Source organism: Leuciscus leuciscus (assembly GCF_965113295.1).
Source record: "Leuciscus leuciscus genome assembly, chromosome: 4".
Classification (NCBI taxonomy): Eukaryota; Metazoa; Chordata; class Actinopteri; order Cypriniformes; family Leuciscidae; genus Leuciscus; species Leuciscus leuciscus.
The window spans coordinates 50648717-50671844 of NC_138728.1; the positions used below are offsets into that span (position 1 = coordinate 50648717).

The window sequence follows — 23128 nt, forward strand, 5'->3', positions numbered from 1 at the left end:
TTTAATTGCTCATTGTTGCAGTTGGTCTGACACTTTCAGACATTTTGGCATGTCTTGTCGTCTTATTCTGCTTGGCCCCGGTAATGGCTGCTTGCAGCTATATTTATTATTATTCTTCCGTTTCTTCCGACTGGGCGTCTATGGCAGCCCATAGAACCGATTGCGGGAAAGTTGTTTTGATTTGACATTCTGATAGAGGACAGTCCCAACATTAAATACACCAATTTTGGTGTTTCTAAGTCATTCCCTCTAGCGCCACCACCTGTCCAAAATTTCACTTTTATTTTGCTAATAACTTTTGAACAGTAAGGCCAATCAACAAAATTATTTTTTCCTCTGATTCCTGAGCTCTTGTCGATTCGAGTGCACCCTATGATGTCATTTTCCGGCATATAAATATGGCCGCCATTTTGAATGACCTGAAAAAGCTACTTTTTCGAACTCGTCCTAGACGGTTTGTCCGATTTGCACGAAAATTGAACCAGATCATCTTCAGGTAGTGCTGATAAAAAGTTATGGAATTCAAATTGATTCGTCAAACCGTTTTCGAATAACGCTCGAACAAATTTTACGTAGCGCTTGCGAAAACAGTCGTAGGGCTGTATCTCCGCAACGCTTTATCGGATTCAGACCAAAATTGGTACATGTCATCACAAGCATGAACTGAGGCTACATGCTGTGTTTCGGCGCAGCGCCACCTACTGGTCCAGAGATATGAAAAATGGCTATTTTTGCTTATAACTTCTGAACAGTTTGTCCAAAAATCATAAAATTGGTCTTGTTAGATTCAGGGCAACATGCCGAGTCGACTGATATCCAATTTTACCATTTCGGCCATTTTGACTGTCGGCCATTTTGAATTATGTGCTAAAATGCTGTATTTTAAGAACGCATGAACGAATTGTTACGAAACTTGGTATGGGTCATCAGCACGATGTCCTGAAGAAGCGTGAGAAGTTTCGAAACAGCGCCACCTAGTGGTGACATTTTTTTTCCAAATGCTTATAACTTTGGTTGGGATCGACTTATTTTCACGAAACTCATCTCATTAGACTCCTGAATCATTGCCGAGTCCCAAGATACCAAACATGCTAGGTTTCGCCTTATGGTTTGTGTAGCGTTGTGATTTAGCGCTTAAAAAACATTTGGCTATATCTTTGAAACCGCTTGTCCGATCGAGACGAAACCACCTTCAGAAGTTTGGAAACATAGGTCGATAGCTATATGCCAATGCCCAAATGCGAAAATATTGATGTTTAGGGGTAGTAAATTCCAAACAAAGTCATGTGTCAGTCATTTTTTACGTGTTTTTTCATATAAATGTCTATAACTCCGAAGCGAATTGAGATATTTTCACCAAAATTGACACAAATATGCATGGGCTCACTCTGAGGACACATTAAAAAAATGGTGTGACTGAGCCTCTTGGTGGCGCTATAACAGAACAAAACATGAAATTCCCATTGACTTCAATACAGTTTTGTGAAATAAAATGCTATACTAAACAAATGCATTGGTGTAATATTACGAAACTCAGAATGTGCCATCAGCTCCATCCCCTAAAGGTACCCAAAATATTTCGAGACAGCGCCACCTAGTGGTCAAAAGTTATAACAAAATTTCCAAAAAGGCTAATAACTTTTGAATTAATCTGGCTATTGAAATACCACTGGTCTTAATAGATTCCCTGGGTCAAGCTGAGAACATAGATACCAAGTTTTCCTTATTTGGCCAAACTTCCTGTCCGCCATCTTGATTTTCATTCAAAACCTACTTTTTCGAACTCCTCCTAGACTGTTTGTCCGATTTTCACCAAAATCGAATCGTATCATCTCCAGACTGTGCCGACTAAAAGTTATGGATTTCGTGTCGATAGACGAAACCGTTTTCGTATAGCGCAGCAGCAAAGTTGAGGCATGATGCCAAAAGCACTATTCAGGCTTTATCTCTGCAATCCCTTGAAATATTGACACCAAACTTTGTATGTGTCATTGTCACTTCACTCTGACCACATCACATCAGTTTTGTAACTGCTCCACCTATTGGTCGAAAGTGATAATCCATTAAATCATATTCTGAATTACTTTTTATATGATTTTTCAGCCATTTCACCTAAAATCCTCTCTAAATGTCTTTAATTGCTCATTGTTGCAGTTGGTCTGACACCTTCAGCCATGTTGGCATATCCTGTCATCTGCTTGCGCTTGGCCCCGATAATTGCTGCTTGCAGCTATATTTATTATTATTATTATTAGGGGCCAAGCACCGAAGGTGCGTAGGCACCTATTGTATCTGTTCCCGTTCCTATTATTAGGGGCCAAGCACCGAAGGTGCGTAGGCACCTATTGTATCTGTTCCCGTTCCTATTATTATTATTAGGGGCCAAGCACCGAAGGTGCGTAGGCACCTATTGTATCTGTTCCCGTTCCTATTATTAGGGGCCAAGCACCGAAGGTGCGTAGGCACCTATTGTATCTGTTCCCGTTCTTATTATTATTAGGGGCCAAGCACCGAAGGTGCGTAGGCACCTATTGTATCTGTTCCCGTTCCTATTATTAGGGGCCAAGCACCGAAGGTGCTAGGCACCTATTGTATCTGTTCCCGTTCCTATTATTATTATTCTTCCTTCTTCCGACTGGGAGTCTATGGCAGCCCATAGAACCGATTGCGGGAAAGTTGTTTTGGTTTGACATTCTGATAGAGGACAGTCCCAACATTAAATACATCAATTTTGGTGTTTCTAAGTCACTCCCTCTAGCGCCACCACCTGTCCAAAATTTCACTTTTATTTTGCTAATAACTTTTTAACCGTAAAGTAAAACAACAAAATTCCTTTTTCCTCTGATTCGTGAGCTCATGACAATTCGATTGCACCCTATGACGTAATTTTCCGTCATAAAATATGGCCGCCATCTTGAATTTTCCAAAACAGCTACTTTTTCGAACTCCTCCTAGGCCGTTGCTCCAATTTCCACGAAAATTGAATCAGATCATCTTCATACCATGCCGACAAAAAGTTATGGAATTCGTGTTGATTCATCAAACCGTTCTCGAACACAGCGCAAACAAATTTTACGTAGCGCTTGCGAAAACAGACACAAGCCTGTATCTCCGCAACGCTTTATCGTATTCAGACCAAACTTGGTACATATCATCACAAGCATGACTTGAGGCTACATGCTGCGTTTCGGCGCAGTGCCACCTACTGGTCCGGAGATATGAAAAATGGCTGTTTTTGCTTATAACTTCTGAATGGTTTGTCCAAAAATCATAAAAGTGGTCTCGTTAGATTCAGGGCGTCATGCTGAGTCGACTGATATCCAATCTTCCCAGATCAGTCATTTTGGCTGTCGGCCATTTTGAATTATGTGCTAAAATGCTGTATTTTATGAACACATGAACGAATTGTTACGAAACTTGGTATTGGTCATCATCACGATGTCCTGAAGGAACCTGAGAAGTTTCGAAACAGCACCACCTAGTGGTGAATTTTTTTTCCCAAATGCTTATAACTTTGGGTGTGGTCGACTTATTTTCACGAGACTCATCTCATTAGAGTCCTGAATCGTTGCCGAGTCCCACGATACCAAACATGTTAGGTTTCGCCTTATGGTTTGTGTAGCGTTGTGATTTAGCGCTTAAAAAACATTTGGCTATATCTTTGAAACCGCTTGTCCGATCAAGACGAAACTACCTTCAGAAGTTTGAAAACATAGGTCGATAGCTATACGCCAATGCCCAAATGCGAAAATATTGATGTTTAGGGGTAGTAAATTCCAATCAAAGTCATGTGTCAGTCATTTTTTACGTGTTTTTTCATATAAATGTCTATAACTCCGAAGCGAATTGAGATATCTTCACCAAAATTGACACACATATGTATGGGCTCACTCTGAGGACACATAAAAAAAATGGTGTGACTGAGCCTCTTGGTGGCGCTATAACAGAACAAAACATGAAATTCCCATTGACTTCAATACAGTTTTGTGAAATAAAATGCTATACTAAACAAATGCATTGGTGTAATATTACGAAACTCAGAATGTGCCATCAGCTCCATCCCCTGAAGGTACCCAAAATATTTCGAGACAGCGCCACCTAGTGGTCAAAAGTTATAACAAAATTTCCAAAAAGGCTAATAACTTTTGAATAAATCTGGCTATTGAAATGCCACTGGTCTTAATAGATTCCCTGGGTCAAGCCGAGAACATAGATACCAAGTTTTTCTTATTTGGCCAAACTTCCTGTCCGCCATCTTGATTTTCATTCAAAACCTACTTTTTCGAACTCCTCCTAGACCGTTTGTCCGATTTTCACCAAAATCGAATCGTATCATCTCCAGACTGTGCCGACTAAAAGTTATGGATTTCGTGTCGATAGACGAAACCGTTTTCGTATAGCGCAGCAGCAAAGTTGAGGCATGATGCCAAAAGCACTATTCAGGCTTTATCTCTGAAATCCCTTGAAATATTGACACCAAACTTTGTATATGTCATTGTCACTTCACTCTGACCACATCACATCAGTTTTGTAACTGCTCCACCTATTGGTCGAAAGTGATAATCCATTAAATCATATTCTGAATTACTTTTTTATATGATTTTTCAGCCATTTCGCCTAAAATCCTCTCTAAATGTCTTTAATTGCTCATTGTTGCAGTTGGTCTGACACCTTCAGCCATGTTGGCATATCCTGTCATCTGCTTGCGCTTGGCCCAGATAATTGCTGCTTGCAGCTATATTTATTATTATTCTTCATTTTTCCGACTGGGAGTCTATGGCAGCCCATAGAACCACTTGCGGGAAAGTTTTCAAATTTGGCACACTGATAGAGGAGAGTCTGAACTATCAGCATAGCAAATTTGGAGTCTCCAATTCATTCCCTCTAGCGCCACCAGCTGTCCAAAGTTGCACTCATGTTTATGCTAATAACATTTGAACCACAAGGGCTAGAAACAAAATTCTTTTTTCCTCTGATTCCTTAGTTCAAGACGATTCGAATGCACCATATGACGTCATTTTCCGCCATAATAATTTTTCCGCCATTTTGAATTTTCCGAAAAACCTACTTTTTCGAACTCCTCCTAGGCCGTTGCTCCAATTTCCACAAAAATTGAATCAGATCATCTTCAGACCATGACGACAAAAAGTTATGGAATTCGTATTGATTCGTCAAACCGTTCTCGAATACAGCGCAAACAAATTATACGTAGCGCTTGCGAAAACAGACACAAGCCTCTATCTGCTCAACACTTTATCATATTCAGACCAAACTTGGTACATATCATCACAAGCATGACCTGAGGCTACATGCTGCGTTTCGGCGCAGTGCCACCTACTGGTCCGGAGATATGAAAAATGGCTGTTTTTGCTTATAACTTCTGAATGGTTTGTCCAAAAATCATAAAAGTGGTCTCGTTAGTTTCAGGGCATCATGCCGAGTCGACTGATATCCAATCTTCCCAGATCAGTCATTTTGGCTGTCGGCCATTTTTAATTATGTGCTAAAATGCTGTATTTTATGAACGCATGTACGGATTGTTATGAAACTCGGTATGGGTCATCAGCACGATGTCCTGAAAGAGCCTGAGAAGTTTCGAAACAGCGCCACCTAGTGGTAATTTTTTTCCCCCAAATGCTTATAACTTTGGGTGTGTTCAACTTATTTTCACAAAAGTCATCTCTTTAGACTCCTGAGTCGTTGCCGAGTCCAACGATACCAAACATGCTAGGTTTTGCCTTACGGTTTGTGTAGCGTTGAGATTTAGCGCTTAAAAAGCATTTGGCTATATCTTCGAAACCGCTAGTCCGATCGAGACGAAACCACCGTCACAAGTTTGGAAACATAGGTCGATATCTACACGCCAATGCCCAAATGCGAAAATATTGATAGTAAGGGGTAGTAAAATCCAATCAAAGTCATGTGTCAGTCATTTTTTTACGTGTTGTTTCATATAAATGTCTATAACTCCGAAGCAAATTGAGATATTTTCACCAAAATTGACACACATATGTATGGGCTCACTCTGAGGACACACAAAAAAAATGGTGGGACTGAGCCTCTTGGTGGCGCTATAATAGAACAAAACATGAAATTCCCATTGACTTCAATACAGTTTTGTGAAATAAAATGCTTTACTAAACAAATGCATTGGTGTGATATTACGAAACTCAGAATGTGCCATCAACACCATCCCCTGAAGGTACCCAAAATATTTCGAGACAGCGCCACCTAGTGGTCAAAAGTTATAAAAACATTTCCAAAAAGGATAATAACATTTGATTAAATCTGGCTATTGAAATGCCACTGGTCTTAATAGATTCCTTGGGTCAAGCCGAGAACAAAGATACCAAGTTTTTCTTATTTGGCCGAACTTCCTGTCCACAATCTTGATTTTCATTCAAAACCTACTTTTTCGAACTCCTCCTAGGCTGTTGCTCCAATCTTCCCCAAAATTGAATCGTATCATCTCCAGACTGTGCTGACTAAAAGTCATGGATTTCGTGTCGATAGACGAAACCGTTTTCGTATAGCGCAGCAGCAAAGTTGAGGCATGATGGTAAAAGCACTATTCAGGCTTTATCTCTGCAATGCCTTGAGAACAAACTTTGTATGTGTCATTGTCACTTCATTCTGACCTCATCACATCAGTTTTGTAACTGCTCCACCTATTGGTCGAAAGTGATAATCCATTAAATCATATTCTGAATGACTTTTTAATGATTTTTCAGCCATTTCGCCTAAAATCCTCTTTAAATGTCTTTAATTGCTCATTGTTGCAGTTGGTCTGACACCTTCAGCCATGTTGGCATATCCTGTCATCTGCTTGCGCTTGGCCCCGATAATTGCTGCTTGCAGCTATATTTATTATTATTCTTCATTTTTCCGACTGGGAGTCTATGGCAGCCCATAGAACCACTTGCGGGAAAGTTATAAAATTTGGCACACTGATAGAGGAGAGTCTGAACTATCAGCATAGCAAATTTGGAGTCTCCAATTCATTCCCTCTAGCGCCACCAGCTGTCCAAAGTTGCACTCATGTTTATGCTAATAACATTTGAACCACAAGGGCTAGAAACAAAATTCTTGTTTCCTCTGATTCCCTAGTTCAAGACGATTCGATTGCACCATATGACGTCATTTTCCGTCATAATAATTTTTCCGCCATTTTGAATTTTCCGAAAAACCTACTTTTTCGAACTCCTCCTAGGCCGTTGCTCCAATTTCCACAAAAATTTAATCAGATCATCTTCAGACCATGACGACAAAAAGTTATGGAATTCGTGTTGATTCGTCAAACCGTTCTCGAATACAGCGCAAACAAATTATACGTAGTGCTTGCGAAAACAGACACAAGCCTCTATCTGCTCAACACTTCATCATATTCAGACCAAACTTGGTACATAACATCACAAGCATGACCTGAGGCTACATGCTGCGTTTCGGCGCAGTGCCACCTACTGGTCCGGAGATATGAAAAATGGCTGTTTTTGCTTATAACTTCTGAATGGTTTGTCCAAAAATCATAAAAGTGGTCTCGTTAGATTCAGGGCATCATGCCGAGTCGACTGATATCCAATCTTCCCAGATCAGTCATTTTGGCTGTCGGCCATTTTTAATTATGTGCTAAAATGCTGTATTTTATGAACGCATGTACGGATTGTTACGAAACTCAGTATGGGTCATCAGCACGATGTCCTGAAAGAGCCTGAGAAGTTTCGAAACAGCGCCACCTAGTGGTGAATTTTTTTCCCCAAATGCTTATAACTTTGGGTGTGGTCGACTTATTTTCACAAGAGTCATCTCTTTAGACTCCTGAATCGTTGCCGAGTCCAACGATACCAAACATGCTAGGTTTCGCCTTATGGTTTGTGTAGCGTTGAGATTTAGCGCTTAAAAAGCATTTGGCTATATCTTCGAAACCGCTAGTCCGATCGAGACGAAACCACCATCAGAAGTTTGGAAACATAGGTCGATAGCTATATGCCAATGCCCAAATGCAAAAATATTGATAGTAAGGGGTAGTAAAATTCAATCAAAGTCATGTGTCAGTCATTTTTTACATGTTTTTTCATATAAATGTCTATAACTCCGAAGCGAATTGAGCTATTTTCACCAAAATTGACACAGATATGTATGGGCTCACTCTGAGGACACACAAAAAAAATGGTGGGACTGAGCCTCTTGGTGGCGCTATAATAGAACAAAACATGAAATTCCCATTGACTTCAATACAGTTTTGTGAAATAAAATGCTTTACTAAACAAATGCATTGGTGTAATATTACAAAACTCAGAATGTGCCATCAACACCATCCCCTGAAGGTACCCAAAATATTCCGAGACAGCGCCACCAAGTGGTCAAAATTTATAAAAACATTTCCAAAAAGGATAATAACTTTTGAATAAATCTGCCTATTGAAATGCCACTGGTCTTAATAGATTCCTTGGGTCAAGCCGAGAACATAGATACCAAGTTTTCCTTATTTGACCAAACTTCCTGTCCACCATCTTGATTCTCATTCAAAACCTACTTTTTCGATCTCCTCCTAGACCGTTTGTCCGATTTTCACCAAAATTGAATCGTATCATCTCCAGACTGTGCCGACTAGAAGTTATGGATTTCGTGTTGATAGACGAAACCGTTTTCGTATACCGCAGCAGCAAAGTTGAGGCATGATGCTAAAAGCACTATTCAGGCTTTATCTCTACAATGCCTTTGACATATTGACACCAAACTTTGTATGTGTCATTGTCACTTTACTCTGACCACATCACATCAGTTTTGTAACTGCGCCACCTATTGGTCGAAAGTGATAATCAATTAAATAATATTTTGAATTACTTTTTATGATTTTTCAGCCACTTCGCCTAAAATCCTCTTTAAATTCCTTTAATTGCTCATTGTTGCAGTTGGTCTGACACCTTCAGCCATGTTGGCATATCCTGTCATCTGCTTGCGCTTGGCCCCGATAATTGCTGCTTGCAGCTATATTTATTCTTCCGTTTCTTCCGACTGGGCGTCTATGGCAGCCCATAGAACCGATTGCGGGAAAGTTGTTTTGATTTGACATTCTGATAGAGGACAGTCCCAACATTAAATACACCAATTTTGGTGTTTCTAAGTCATTCCCTCTAGCGCCACCACCTGTCCAAAATTTCACTTTTATTTTGCTAATAACTTTTGAACAGTAAGGCCAATCAACAAAATTATTTTTTCCTCTGATTCCTGAGCTCTTGTCGATTCGAGTGCACCCTATGATGTCATTTTCCGGCATATAAATATGGCCGCCATTTTGAATGACCTGAAAAAGCTACTTTTTCGAACTCGTCCTAGACGGTTTGTCCGATTTGCACGAAAATTGAACCAGATCATCTTCAGGTAGTGCTGATAAAAAGTTATGGAATTCAAATTGATTCGTCAAACCGTTTTCGAATAACGCTCGAACAAATTTTACGTAGCGCTTGCGAAAACAGTCGTAGGGCTGTATCTCCGCAACGCTTTATCGGATTCAGACCAAAATTGGTACATGTCATCACAAGCATGAACTGAGGCTACATGCTGTGTTTCGGCGCAGCGCCACCTACTGGTCCAGAGATATGAAAAATGGCTATTTTTGCTTATAACTTCTGAACAGTTTGTCCAAAAATCATAAAATTGGTCTTGTTAGATTCAGGGCAACATGCCGAGTCGACTGATATCCAATTTTACCATTTCGGCCATTTTGACTGTCGGCCATTTTGAATTATGTGCTAAAATGCTGTATTTTAAGAACGCATGAACGAATTGTTACGAAACTTGGTATGGGTCATCAGCACGATGTCCTGAAGAAGCGTGAGAAGTTTCGAAACAGCGCCACCTAGTGGTGACATTTTTTTTCCAAATGCTTATAACTTTGGTTGGGATCGACTTATTTTCACGAAACTCATCTCATTAGACTCCTGAATCATTGCCGAGTCCCAAGATACCAAACATGCTAGGTTTCGCCTTATGGTTTGTGTAGCGTTGTGATTTAGCGCTTAAAAAACATTTGGCTATATCTTTGAAACCGCTTGTCCGATCGAGACGAAACCACCTTCAGAAGTTTGGAAACATAGGTCGATAGCTATACGCCAATGCCCAAATGCGAAAATATTGATGTTTAGGGGTAGTAAATTCCAAACAAAGTCATGTGTCAGTCATTTTTTACGTGTTTTTTCATATAAATGTCTATAACTCCGAAGCGAATTGAGATATTTTCACCAAAATTGACACAAATATGCATGGGCTCACTCTGAGGACACATTAAAAAAATGGTGTGACTGAGCCTCTTGGTGGCGCTATAACAGAACAAAACATGAAATTCCCATTGACTTCAATACAGTTTTGTGAAATAAAATGCTATACTAAACAAATGCATTGGTGTAATATTACGAAACTCAGAATGTGCCATCAGCTCCATCCCCTAAAGGTACCCAAAATATTTCGAGACAGCGCCACCTAGTGGTCAAAAGTTATAACAAAATTTCCAAAAAGGCTAATAACTTTTGAATTAATCTGGCTATTGAAATACCACTGGTCTTAATAGATTCCCTGGGTCAAGCTGAGAACATAGATACCAAGTTTTCCTTATTTGGCCAAACTTCCTGTCCGCCATCTTGATTTTCATTCAAAACCTACTTTTTCGAACTCCTCCTAGACTGTTTGTCCGATTTTCACCAAAATCGAATCGTATCATCTCCAGACTGTGCCGACTAAAAGTTATGGATTTCGTGTCGATAGACGAAACCGTTTTCGTATAGCGCAGCAGCAAAGTTGAGGCATGATGCCAAAAGCACTATTCAGGCTTTATCTCTGCAATCCCTTGAAATATTGACACCAAACTTTGTATGTGTCATTGTCACTTCACTCTGACCACATCACATCAGTTTTGTAACTGCTCCACCTATTGGTCGAAAGTGATAATCCATTAAATCATATTCTGAATTACTTTTTATATGATTTTTCAGCCATTTCGCCTAAAATCCTCTCTAAATGTCTTTAATTGCTCATTGTTGCAGTTGGTCTGACACCTTCAGCCATGTTGGCATATCCTGTCATCTGCTTGCGCTTGGCCCCGATAATTGCTGCTTGCAGCTATATTTATTATTCTTCCGTTTCTTCCGACTGGGCGTCTATGGCAGCCCATAGAACCGATTGCGGGAAAGTTGTTTTGATTTGACATTCTGATAGAGGACAGTCCCAACATTAAATACACCAATTTTGGTGTTTCTAAGTCACTCCCTCTAGCGCCACCACCTGTCCAAAGTTTCACTTTTATTATGCTAATAACTTTTGAAGCGTAAGGCCAATCAACAAAATTCTTTTTTCCTCTGATTCCTGAGCTCATGCCGATTCGATTGCACCCTATGACGTCATTTTCCGGCTTATAAATATGGTCGCCATTTTGAATGTGCTGAAAAAGCTACTTTTTCGAACTCGTCCTAGACGGTTTGTCCGATTTGCACGAAAATTGAACCAGATCATCTTCAGGCAGTGCTGACAAAAAGTTATGGAATTCAAATTGATTCGTCAAACCGTTTTTGAATAACGCTCGAACACATTTTACATAGCGCTTGCGAAAACAGTCGTAGGGCTGTATCTCCGCAACGCTTTATCGGATTCAGACCAAAATTGGTACATGTCATCACAAGCATGACCTGAGGCTACATGCTGCGTTTCGGCGCAGCGCCACCTACTGGTCCGGAGATATGAAAAATGGCTATTTTTGCTTATAACTTCTGAATGGTTTGTCCAAAAATCATAAAATTGGTCTCGTTAGATTCAGGTCAACATGCCGAGTCGACTGATATACAATTTTACCATATCGGCCATTTTGACTGTCGGCCATTTTGAATTTTGTGCTAAAATGCTGTATTTTAAGAACGCATGAACGGATTGTTACGAAACTTGGTATGGGTCATCAGCACGATGTTCTGAAGGAGCGTGAGAAGTTTCGAAACAGCGCCACCTAGTGGTGAATTTTTTTTTTCAAATGCTTATAACTTTGGGTCTGGTTGACTTATTTTCACCAAACTCATCTCATTAGACTCCTGAATCCTTGCCGAGTCCAACGATACCAAACATGCTAGGTTTCGCCTCACGGTTTGTGTAGCGTTGTGATTTAGCGCTTAAAAAACATTTGGCTATATCTTCGAAACCGTTTGTCCGATCGAGACGAAACCACCGTCAGAAGTTTGGAAACATAGGTCGATAGCTAAACGCCAATGCTCTAAAGCGAAAATATTGATAGTTAAGGGTAGTAAATTCCAATCAAAGTCATGTGTCAGTCATTTTTTACGTGTTTTTTCATATAAATGTCTATAACTCTGAAGCGAATTGAGATATTTTCACCAAAATCGACACACATATGTATGGGCTCACTCTGAGGACACATAAAAAAAATTGTGGGACTGAGCCTCTTGGTGGCGCTATAATAGAACAAAACATGAAATTCCCATTGACTTCAATACAGTTTTGTGAAATAAAGTGCTATACTAAACAAATGCATTAGTGTAATATTACAAAACTCAGAATGTGCCATCAGCATCATCCCCTAAAGGTATTCAAAATATTTCGAAACAGCGTCACCTAGTGGTCAAAACTTATAACAACATTTACAAAAAGGCTAATAACTTTTGAATAAATCTGGCTACTGAAATGCCACTGGTCTTAATAGATTCCTTGGGTCAAGCCGAGAACATAGATACCAAGTTTACCTTATTTGGCCAAACTTCCTGTCCGCCATCTTGATTTTCATTCAAAACCTACTTTTTCGAACTCCTCCTAGACCGTTTGTCCGATTTTCACCAAAATCGAATCGTATCATCTCCAGACTGTGCCGACTCAAAGTTATGGATTTCGTGTGGGTAGACCAAACCGTTTTCGTATAGCGCAGCAGCAAAGTTGAGGCATGATGCTAATAGCACTATTCAGGCTTTATCTCTGCAATGCCTTGACATATTGACACCAAACTTTGTATGTGTCATTGTCACTTCACTCTGACCACATCACATCAGTTTTGTAACTGCGCCACCTATTGGTCAAAAGTGATAATGCATTAAATCATATTTTTATTGACTGTTTCTATGATTTTTCAGCCATTTCGTCTAAAATCCTCTTTAAATGTCTTTAATTGCTCATTGTTGCAGTTGGTCTGACACTTTCAGACATTTTGGCATGTCTTGTCGTCTTATTCTGCTTGGCCCCGGTAATTGCTGCTTGCAGCTATATTTAGGGGCCAAGCACCGAAGGTGCGTAGGCACCTATTGTATCTGTTCCCGTTCCTATTATTATTATTCTTCCTTCTTCCGACTGGGTGTCTATGGCAGCCCATAGAACCGATTGCGGGAAAGTTGTAATGGTTTGACATTCTGATAGAGGACAGTCCCAACATTAAATACACCAATTTTGGTGTGTCTAAGTCATTCCCTCTAGCGCCACCACCTGTCCAAAGTTTCACTTTTATTATGCTAATAACTTTTGAACCGTAAGGCCAATCAACAAAATTATTTTTTCTTCTGATTCCTGAGCTCATGACGATTCGATTGCAACCTATGTCGTCATTTTCCGTCATAAAAACATGGCCGCCATTTAGAATTTTCCAAAAATGCTACTTTTTCGAACTCCTCCTAGGCCGTTGCTCCGATTTTCACGAAAATTGAACCAGATCATCTCCAGACCATGGCGACAAAAAGTTATGGAATTCAAGTTGATTCGCTTAACCGTTTTTGATAAAGCCACAAACAAATTTTACGTAGCGCTTGCGAAAACAGACGTAAGGCTGTATCTCCGCAATGCTTTATCGGATTCAGACCAAACTTGGTACATGTCATCCCAAGCATGACCTGAGGCAACATGCTGCGTTTCAGCGCAGCGCCACCTACTGGTCCGGAGATATGAAAAATGGCTATTTTTGCTTATAACTTCTGAACAGTTTGTCCAAAAATCATAAAATTGGTCTTGTTAGTTTCAGGGTGACATGCTGAGTCGACTGATATCAAATTTTACCATATCGGCCATTTTGGCTGTCGGCCATTTAGAATTTTGTGCTAAAATGCTGTATTTTAGGAACGCATGAACGGATTGTTACGAAACTTGGTCTGGGTCATCAGCACGATGTCCTGAAGGAGCCTCTGAAGTTTCAAAACAGCGCCACCTAGTGGTATTTTTTTTTTTCAAAATGCTTATAACTTTGGGTGTGGTCGACTTATTTTCACGAGACTCATCTAATTAGACTCCTGAATCCTTGCCGAGTCCTACGATACCAAACATGCTAGGTTTCGCCTTACGGTTTGTGTAGCGTTGTGATTTAGCGCTTAAAAAACATTTGGCTATATCTTCGAAACCGCTACTCCGATCGAGACGAAACCACCGTCAGAAGTTTGGAAACATAGGTCGATAGCTATACACCAATGCCCAAATGCGAAAATATTGATAGTAAGGGGTAGTAAAATCCAATCAAAGTCATGTGTCAGTCATTTTTTACGTGTTTTTTCATATAAATGTCTATAACTCCGAAGCAAATTGAGATATTTTCACCAAAATTGACACACATATGTATGGGCTCACTCTGAGGACACGTAAAAAAAATGGTGGGACTGAGCCTCTTGGTGGCGCTATAACAGAACAAAACATGAAATTCCCATTGACTTCAATACAGTTTTGTGAATTAAAATGCTATACTAAACAAATGCATTGGTGTAATATTACGAAACTCAGAATGTGCCATCAGCACCATCTCCTGAACGTACCCAAAACATTTCGAGACAGTGGTAAAAAGTTATAACAAAATTTCCAAAAAGGCCAATCACTTTTGAATAAATGTGGCTATTGAAATGACACTGGCCTTAGAAGATTCCTTGGGTCAACTTGAGAACATAGATACCAAGTTTTCCTTATTTGACCGAACTTCCTGTTTGCCATCTTGATTTTCATTGAAAACCCACTTTTTTTGAACTCCTCCTAGACTGTTTGTCCGATTTTCACCAAAATCGAATTGTATTATCTCTAGACTGTGCTGACTAAAAGTTATGGATTTTGTGTTGATAGACGAAACCGTTTTCGTATAGCGCAGCAGCAAATTTGAGGCATGATGCCAAAATGACTTTTCTCTCTGCAATGCCTGGACATATTGATACCAAACTTTGTATGTGTCATTGTCACTTCACTCTGACCACATCACATCAGTTTTGTAATCATGTCAACTTGAAAAATATGAATATTGGAAAATATATGTTTTATTTTATTTATAAATGTTTAGCATTTAATGATTTTTCAGCATTTGACGGATTCTATGTAAAACAATGTTGCCAGTACACCATAGGTCTACAAATTAGTTATGTAAGGAATAATTGACGACAGGCCGTTGAATTATTAGAAAAATAATGCACACCCGAGGTGGTAATGCGGTCACGACGTGAAGCGGAGTAATAATTCAACAGCCTGAAGTCAATTATTCCGCTTATACTACAGTTACCACACCTCGAAACATTGTTCAGATTATGTATTTAAAGACGTTTGTAAAATTTTTGTCATTAAAATGCTCTTGTATGTAGGACTAATTTCTTACGCATCTAATCCCATATCCGTTGCTAATTCCAAAATGTCAGTTTAGACTTAGAGTTAGTAACGGAGGTTTGAGCCGCTGATAGCAGACTAATGCTGGGGACAAACGACTAGCTGACACATTCTCTGACTGTTTTCATCGACTGCAGCAGATTTTAAACACCGACTTTGAACACAGACTGAGCGCGCTGAACACGCGTTTGGGCATGATCAGTCATAAGTATCAAATTACATTCATTATGCAGTTATTAATGCAGTTATTAGAGAGAGATGTTGCAACAATGAGACAGAAAAGCATGTGCATCAATGTTATTATTTATTTATTAATTCAATTCGTTTTAATTCATTCGTTCATTTTTTTTTCCATTATTGACAGATGACAGTAGACTGTAGCCAAATAAATGAAACACAAAGCCCTTTTAACAAGTAGGCCTATCAATAATTATTTATTTGTTATATTATCTGCAATAAAAATCCGTGCTGCAGGACTATCCATTTAGCCTATATCCAGTTTAAGTTTCCATTGATTATAGATAGGACTATATACTTTATTTATTAAAATTAAACTGCATGTTTCTATTGATTGTGAAGGTAGACATTGAAAATTGCAGATCAAGCGCATGGGGCGAAATGCTTTTTCTTGTTATGAATTGTATCCTATTTTCCGTTATTACAGTTGACTACGCGAAGTGATATGGAACTGTAATGCGGTCAAGACCTGCCTGGAACTACTTTAGCCATGCGTTTCCCTGAAAATAATGCACACCTTAGAACAGTGGTTCTCAACTCCAGTCCTCGGGACCCGCTGCTCTGCACATTTTGTATGTCTCCCTTATTTAACACACCTGAACCAGATCATCAGCTCGTCAGGAGAGACTCCATGAACTGATTTGAGTGTGTCAGATAAGAGAGACATACGAAATGTGCAGAGCAGCGGGTCCCGAGGACTGGAGTTGAGAACCACTGCCTTAGAACGTTCGTCAACCAATCAGATTCAAGCATTCAACGGCCCTGTAGTATAAATATATAGCCTATACATTTAGTTCCATTTAAATGGATGTTAACTGATTTAAAAAAAACAAACAAACATTGGGCTTAAAAATTTCCTTATCATATGGCTCCCTCAAGTGGGCAACATTAATATCACAGCCTTTATATTTCAGTTGAAAAGGCTGATATACATTAGGGATTCAATATAATTGGTGCTTGGAAGCCTCATTATATTACTTATGGCACCAAGACACGTTCTATCGACAGAAATCAATGCTTACATTTGTATTTTATACAGGATAAATATTTTTAAGGATGGCAGTTCCCATATCACCCAGTTGGCTATATGCATCCCTGTAGTTTAGCCTATTGATTGTTCATATAAAGAATTTTACGACTATGTTACAATTAAAATTTTATCAAAAAGAAGGCGAAAGTCATGGCAGTGAAGGACATGAGTGTAAGAGGAGTTGATTGTTATAACTCTCAGAATTATAGTTCGTACGGATTTTTTTACTTTGTTTATACTATAGTCCAGTGGTTCCAATAGTTTTTAGAGTGTTGTACCACCAACAGATTATTTTTTAGCAGGGTTAGGCAATTATATATATATATATATATATATATATATATATATATATATATATATATATATATATATATATACACTTTAAATGTTCAATAGAGAAATATGCAATGTATGATTTAAGTATTAAACTTAAAACAGTAGGGGGTGGTAAATCACTGTCTTTATGATTGAGTCATCATTGAGTCATTTATTTAGTAGGCTTACGAAGCAAATGCATGTATTTATTTATTGTTTATTAAATCTTTAACTCCAGTATTCGATGAAAGCCGTACATACGTTCAGGAAACACTGATGTGTGCTGCAGTCCTGCAGTGGCTTTCGTTGAAACTTTTTTTGTTACAAAATGGTTCAATACTGTACTGCTTGCATGTGTGCTTGTGGATTCAGTCACTTAAAAGTTATGGATTTCGTGTCGATTGACGAAACCGTTTTCGTATAGCGCAGCAGCAAAGTTGAGGCATGATGCTAAAAACACTATTCAGGCTTTATCTCTGCAATGCCTTGACATATTGACACCAAACTTTGTATGTGTCATTGTCACTTCACTCTGACTACATCACATCAGTTTTATAACTGCGCCACCTATTGGTCGAAAGTGACAATGCATTAAATCATATTTTTAATTATTGTTTCTATGATTTTTCAGGCATTTTGACTAAAATCCTCTTTAAATGTCTTTAATTGCTCATTGTTGCAATTGGTCTGACACTTTCAGACACGTCGAAATGCCTTGTCGACTTATTCTGCTTGGCCCCGGTAATTGCTGCTTGCAGCTATATTTATTATTATTCTTCATTTTTCCGACTGGGAGTCTATGGCAGCCCATAGAACCGATTGCGGGAAAGTTGTAATGGTTTGACATTCTGATAGAGGACAGTCCCAACATTAAATACACCAATTTTGGTGTGTCTAAGTCATTCCCTCTAGCGCCACCACCTGTCCAAAGTTGCACTCATATTTTGCTAATAACTTTTGAACTGTAAGATCAATCAACAAAATTATTTTTTTCTCTGATTCCTGAGCTCATGACGATTCGATTGCACCCTATGACGTCATTTCCCTCATAAAAATATGGCCGCCATTTAGAATTTTATAAAAAAGCCACTTTTTCGAACTCGCCCTAGACGGTTTGTCCGATTTGCACGAAAATTGAACCAGGTCATCTTCAGGCAGTGCTGACAAAAAGTTATGGAATTCAAATTGATTCGTCAAACCGTTTTTGATAAACGCTCTAACAAATTTTACGTTGCGCTTGTGAAAACAGACACAAGCCTGTATCTCCGCAACGCTTTATCGTATTCAGACCAAACTTGGTACATATCATAACAAGCATGACCTGAGGCTACTTGCTGCGTTTCGGCGCAGTGCCACCTACTGGTCCGGAGATATGAAAAATGGCTGTTTTTGCTTATAACTTCTGAATAGTTTGTCCAAAAATCATAAAAGTGGTCTCATTAGATTCAGGGCGTCATGCTGAGTCGACTGATATACAATCTTCCCAGATCAGTCATTTTGGCTGTCGGCCATTTTGAATTATGTGCTAAAATGCTGTATTTTATGAACGCATGAACGGATTGTTACGAAACTCAGTATGGGTCATCAGCACGATGTCCTGAAGGAGCCTGAGAAGTTTCGAAACAGCGCCACCTAGTGGGGAATTTTTTTTTCCAAATGCTTATAACTTTGGGTGTGGTCGACTTATTTTCACAAGAGTCATCTCTTTAGACTCCTGAATCGTTGCAGAGTCCAACGATACCAAACATGCTAGGTTTCGCCATACGGTTTGTGTAGCGTTGTGATTTAGCGCTTAAAAAACATTTGGCTATATATTCGAAACCGCTAGTCCGATCGAGACGAAACCACCGCCAGAAGTTTGGAAACATAGGTCGATAGCTATACGCCAATGCCCAAATGCGAAAATATTGATAGTAAGGGGTAGTAAAATCCAATCAAAGTCATGTGTCAGTCATTTTTTACGTGTTTTTTCATATAAATGTCTATAACTCCAAAGCAAATTGAGATATTTTCACCAAAATTGACACACATATGTATGGGCTCACTCTGAGGACACATAAAAAAAATGGTGGGACTGAGCCTCTTGGTGGCACTATAATAGAACAAAACATGAAATTTCCATTGACTTCAATACAGTTTTGTGAAATAAAATGCTTTACTAAACAACAGCATTGGTGTAATATTACGAAACTCAGAATGTGCCATCAACATCATCCCCTGAAGGTACCCAAAATATTTCGAGACAGCGCCACCTAGTGGTCAAAAGTTATAAAAACATTTCCAAAAAGGATAATGACATTTGATAAAATCTGGCTATTGAAATGCCACTGGTCTTAATAGATTCCTTGGGTCTAGCCGAGAACATAGATACCAAGTTTTCCTTATTTGGCCGAACTTCCTGTCCACAATCTTGATTTTCCGTCAAAACCTACTTTTTCGAACTCCTCCTAAACCGTTTGTCCAATTTTCACCAAAATTGAATCGTATCATCTCCAGACCGTGCTGACTAAAAGTTATGGATTTCGTGTTGATAGACGAAACCGTTTTCGTATAGCGCAGCAGCAAAGTTGAAGCATGATGCTAAAAGCACTATTCAGGCTTTATCTCTGCAATGCCTTGACATATTGACACCAAACTTTATATGTGTCATTGTCACTTTATTCTGACCACATCACATCAGTTTTGTAACTGTGCCACCTATTGGTCGAAAGTGATAATCAATTAAATCATATTTTGAATTACTTTTTATGATTTTTCAGCCATTTCGCCTAAAATCCTCTTTAAATGTCTTTAATTGCTCATTGTTGCAGTTGGTCTGACACCTTCAGCCATGTTGGCATATCCTGTCATCTGCTTGCGCTTGGCCCCGATAATTGCTGCTTGCAGCTATATTTATTATTATTCTTCCTTTTTCCGACTGGGAGTCTATGGCAGCCCATAGAACCGATTGCGGGAAAGTTGTTTTGGTTTGACATTCTGATAGAGGACAGTCCCAACATTAAATACACCAATTTTGGTGTTTCTAAGTCATTCCCTCTAGCGCCACCACCTGTCCAAAATTTCACTTTTATTTTGCTAATAACTTTTTAACCGTGAAGTCAAACAACAAAATTCCTTTTTCCTCAGATTCCTGAGCTCATGACGGTTCGATTGCACCCTATGACGTCATTTTCCGTCATAAAATATGGCCGCCATCTTGAATTTTCCAAAACAGCTACTTTTTCGAACTCCTCCTAGGCCGTTGCTCCAATTTCCACGAAAATTTAATCAGATCATCTTCATACCATGCCGACAAAAAGTTATGGAATTCGTGTTGATTCATCAAACCGTTCTCGAATACAGCGCAAACAAATTTTACGTAGCGCTTGCAAAAACAGACACTAGCCTGTATCTCCGCAACGCTTTATCGTATTCAGACCAAACTTGGTACATATCATCACAAGCATGACCTGAGGCTACATGCTGCGTTTCGGCGCAGTGCCACCTACTGGTCCGGAGATATGAAAAATGGTTGTTTTTGCTTATAACTTCTGAATGGTTTGTCCAAAAATCATAAAAGTGGTCTCGATAGATTCAGGGCGTCATGCTGAGTCGACTGATATACAATCTTCCCAGATCAGTCATTTTGGCTGTCGGCCATTTTGAATTATGTGCTAAAATGCTGTATTTTATGAACGCATGAACGGATTGTTACGAAACTCAGTATGGGTCATCAGCACGATGTCTTGAAGGAGCCTGATAAGTTTCGAAACAGCGCCACCTAGTGGGGAATTTTTTTTCCCAAATGCTTATAACTTTGGGTGTGGTCGACTTATTTTCACAAAAGTCATCTCTTTAGACTCCTGAATCGTTGCAGAGTCCAACGATACCAAACATGCTAGGTTTCGCCATACGGTTTGTGTAGCGTTGTGATTTAGCGCTTAAAAAACATTTGGCTATATCTTCGAAAGCGCTAGTCTGATCGAGACGAAACCACCGTCAGAAGTTTGGAAACATAGGTCGATAGCTATACGCCAATGCCCAAATGCGAAAATATTGATAGTAAGGGGTAGTAAAATCCAATCAAAGTCATGTGTCAGTCATTTTTTACGTGTTTTTTCATATAAATGTCTATAACTCCAAAGCAAATTGAGATATTTTCACCAAAATTGACACACATATGTATGGGCTCACTCTGAGGACACATAAAAAAAATGGTGGGACTGAGCCTCTTGGTGGCGCTATAATAGAACAAAACATGAAATTCCCATTGACTTCAATACAGTTTTGTGAAATAAAATGCTTTACTAAACAACTGCATTGGTTTAATATTACGAAACTCAGAATGTGCCATCAACATCATCCCCTGAAGGTACCCAAAATATTTCAAGACAGCGCCACCTAGTGGTCAAAAGGATTTCCAAAAAGGATAATAACATTTGATTAAATCTGGCTATTGAAATGCCACTGGTCTTAATAGATTCCTTGGGTCTAGCCGAGAACATAGATACCAAGTTTTCCTTATTTGGCCGAACTTCCTGTCCACAATCTAGATTTTCCGTCAAAACCTACTTTTTCGAACTCCACCTAAACCGTTTGTCCAATTTTCACCAAAATTGAATCGTATCATCTCCAGACTGTGCTGACTAAAAGTTATGGATTTCGTGTTGATAGACGAAACCGTTTTCGTATAGCGCAGCAGCAAAGTTGAGGCATGATGCTAAAAGCACTATTCAGGCTTTATCTCTGCAATGCCTTGACATATTGACACCAAACTTTGTATGTGTCATTGTCACTTTATTCTGACCACATCACATCAGTTTTGTAACTGCGCCACCTATTGGTCGAAAGTGATAATCAAATCATATTTTGAATTACTTTTTATGATTTTTCAGCCATTTCGCCTAAAATCCTCTTTAAATGTCTTTAATTGCTCATTGTTGCAGTTGGTCTGACACCTTCAGCCATGTTGGCATATCCTGTCATCTGCTTGCGCTTGGCCCCGATAATTGCTGCTTGCAGCTATATTTAGGGGCCAAGCACCGAAGGTGCGTAGGCACCTATTGTATCTGTTCCCGTTCCTATTATTAGGGGCCAAGCACCGAAGGTGCGTAGGCACCTATTGTATCTGTTCCCGTTCTTATTAGGGGCCAAGCACCGAAGGTGCGTAGGCACCTATTGTATCTGTTCCCGTTCCTATTATTAGGGGCCAAGCACCGAAGGTGCTAGGCACCTATTGTTTTCGTTCGCGTTCTTATTATTATTAGGGGCCAAGCACCGAAGGTGCGTAGGCACCTATTGTATCTGTTCCCGTTCCTATTATTATTAGGGGCCAAGCACCGAAGGTGCGTAGGCACCTATTGTATCTGTTCCCGTTCTTATTATTATTAGGGGCCAAGCACCGAAGGTGCGTAGGCACCTATTGTATCTGTTCCCGTTCCTATTATTATTATTCTTCCTTCTTCCGACTGGGTGTCTATGGCAGCCCATAGAACCGATTGCGGGAAAGTTGTAATGGTTTGACATTCTGATAGAGGACAGTCCCAACATTAAATACACCAATTTTGGTGTGTCTAAGTCATTCCCTCTAGCGCCACCACCTGTCCAAAGTTTCACTTTTATTATGCTAATAACTTTTGAACCGCAAGGCCAATCAACAAAATTATTTTTTCTTCTGATTCCTGAGCTCATGACGATTCGATTGCAACCTATGTCGTCATTTTCCGTCATAAAAACATGGCCGCCATTTAGAATTTTCCAAAAATGCTACTTTTTCGAACTCCTCCTAGGCCGTTGCTCCGATTTTCACGAAAATTGAACCAGATCATCTCCAGACCATGGCGACAAAAAGTTATGGAATTCAAGTTGATTCGCTTAACCGTTTTTGATAAAGCCACAAACAAATTTTACGTAGCGCTTGCGAAAACAGACGTAAGGCTGTATCTCCGCAATGCTTTATCGGATTCAGAC

The 23128-nt window shown here is 39.4% G+C and overlaps 1 protein-coding gene and 2 long non-coding RNA genes across 9 annotated transcripts in view; 2 read left to right on the plus strand and 1 right to left on the minus strand.

Moving 5' to 3' along the window:
* The window catches only part of LOC309497083, a 53090-nt gene extending 30342 nt beyond the window's left edge, over window positions 1-22748 (plus strand). For both annotated transcript variants that reach the window (XR_014205364.1, XR_014205365.1), the window contains exon 3: window positions 22381-22748. This is a non-coding gene — a long non-coding RNA (uncharacterized lncRNA). The remainder of the gene's footprint in view (window positions 1-22380) is intronic.
* Window positions 1-23128, minus strand: part of LOC309497009 (E3 SUMO-protein ligase ZBED1-like) — a 130425-nt gene that overhangs the window by 48146 nt on the left and 59151 nt on the right. The window lies entirely within an intron of this gene.
* Window positions 2040-22360, plus strand: LOC309497101. Its single transcript, XR_014205383.1, has 3 exons — window positions 2040-2271; window positions 2455-2516; window positions 22266-22360. It is a non-coding gene; the product is annotated as an uncharacterized lncRNA (long non-coding RNA).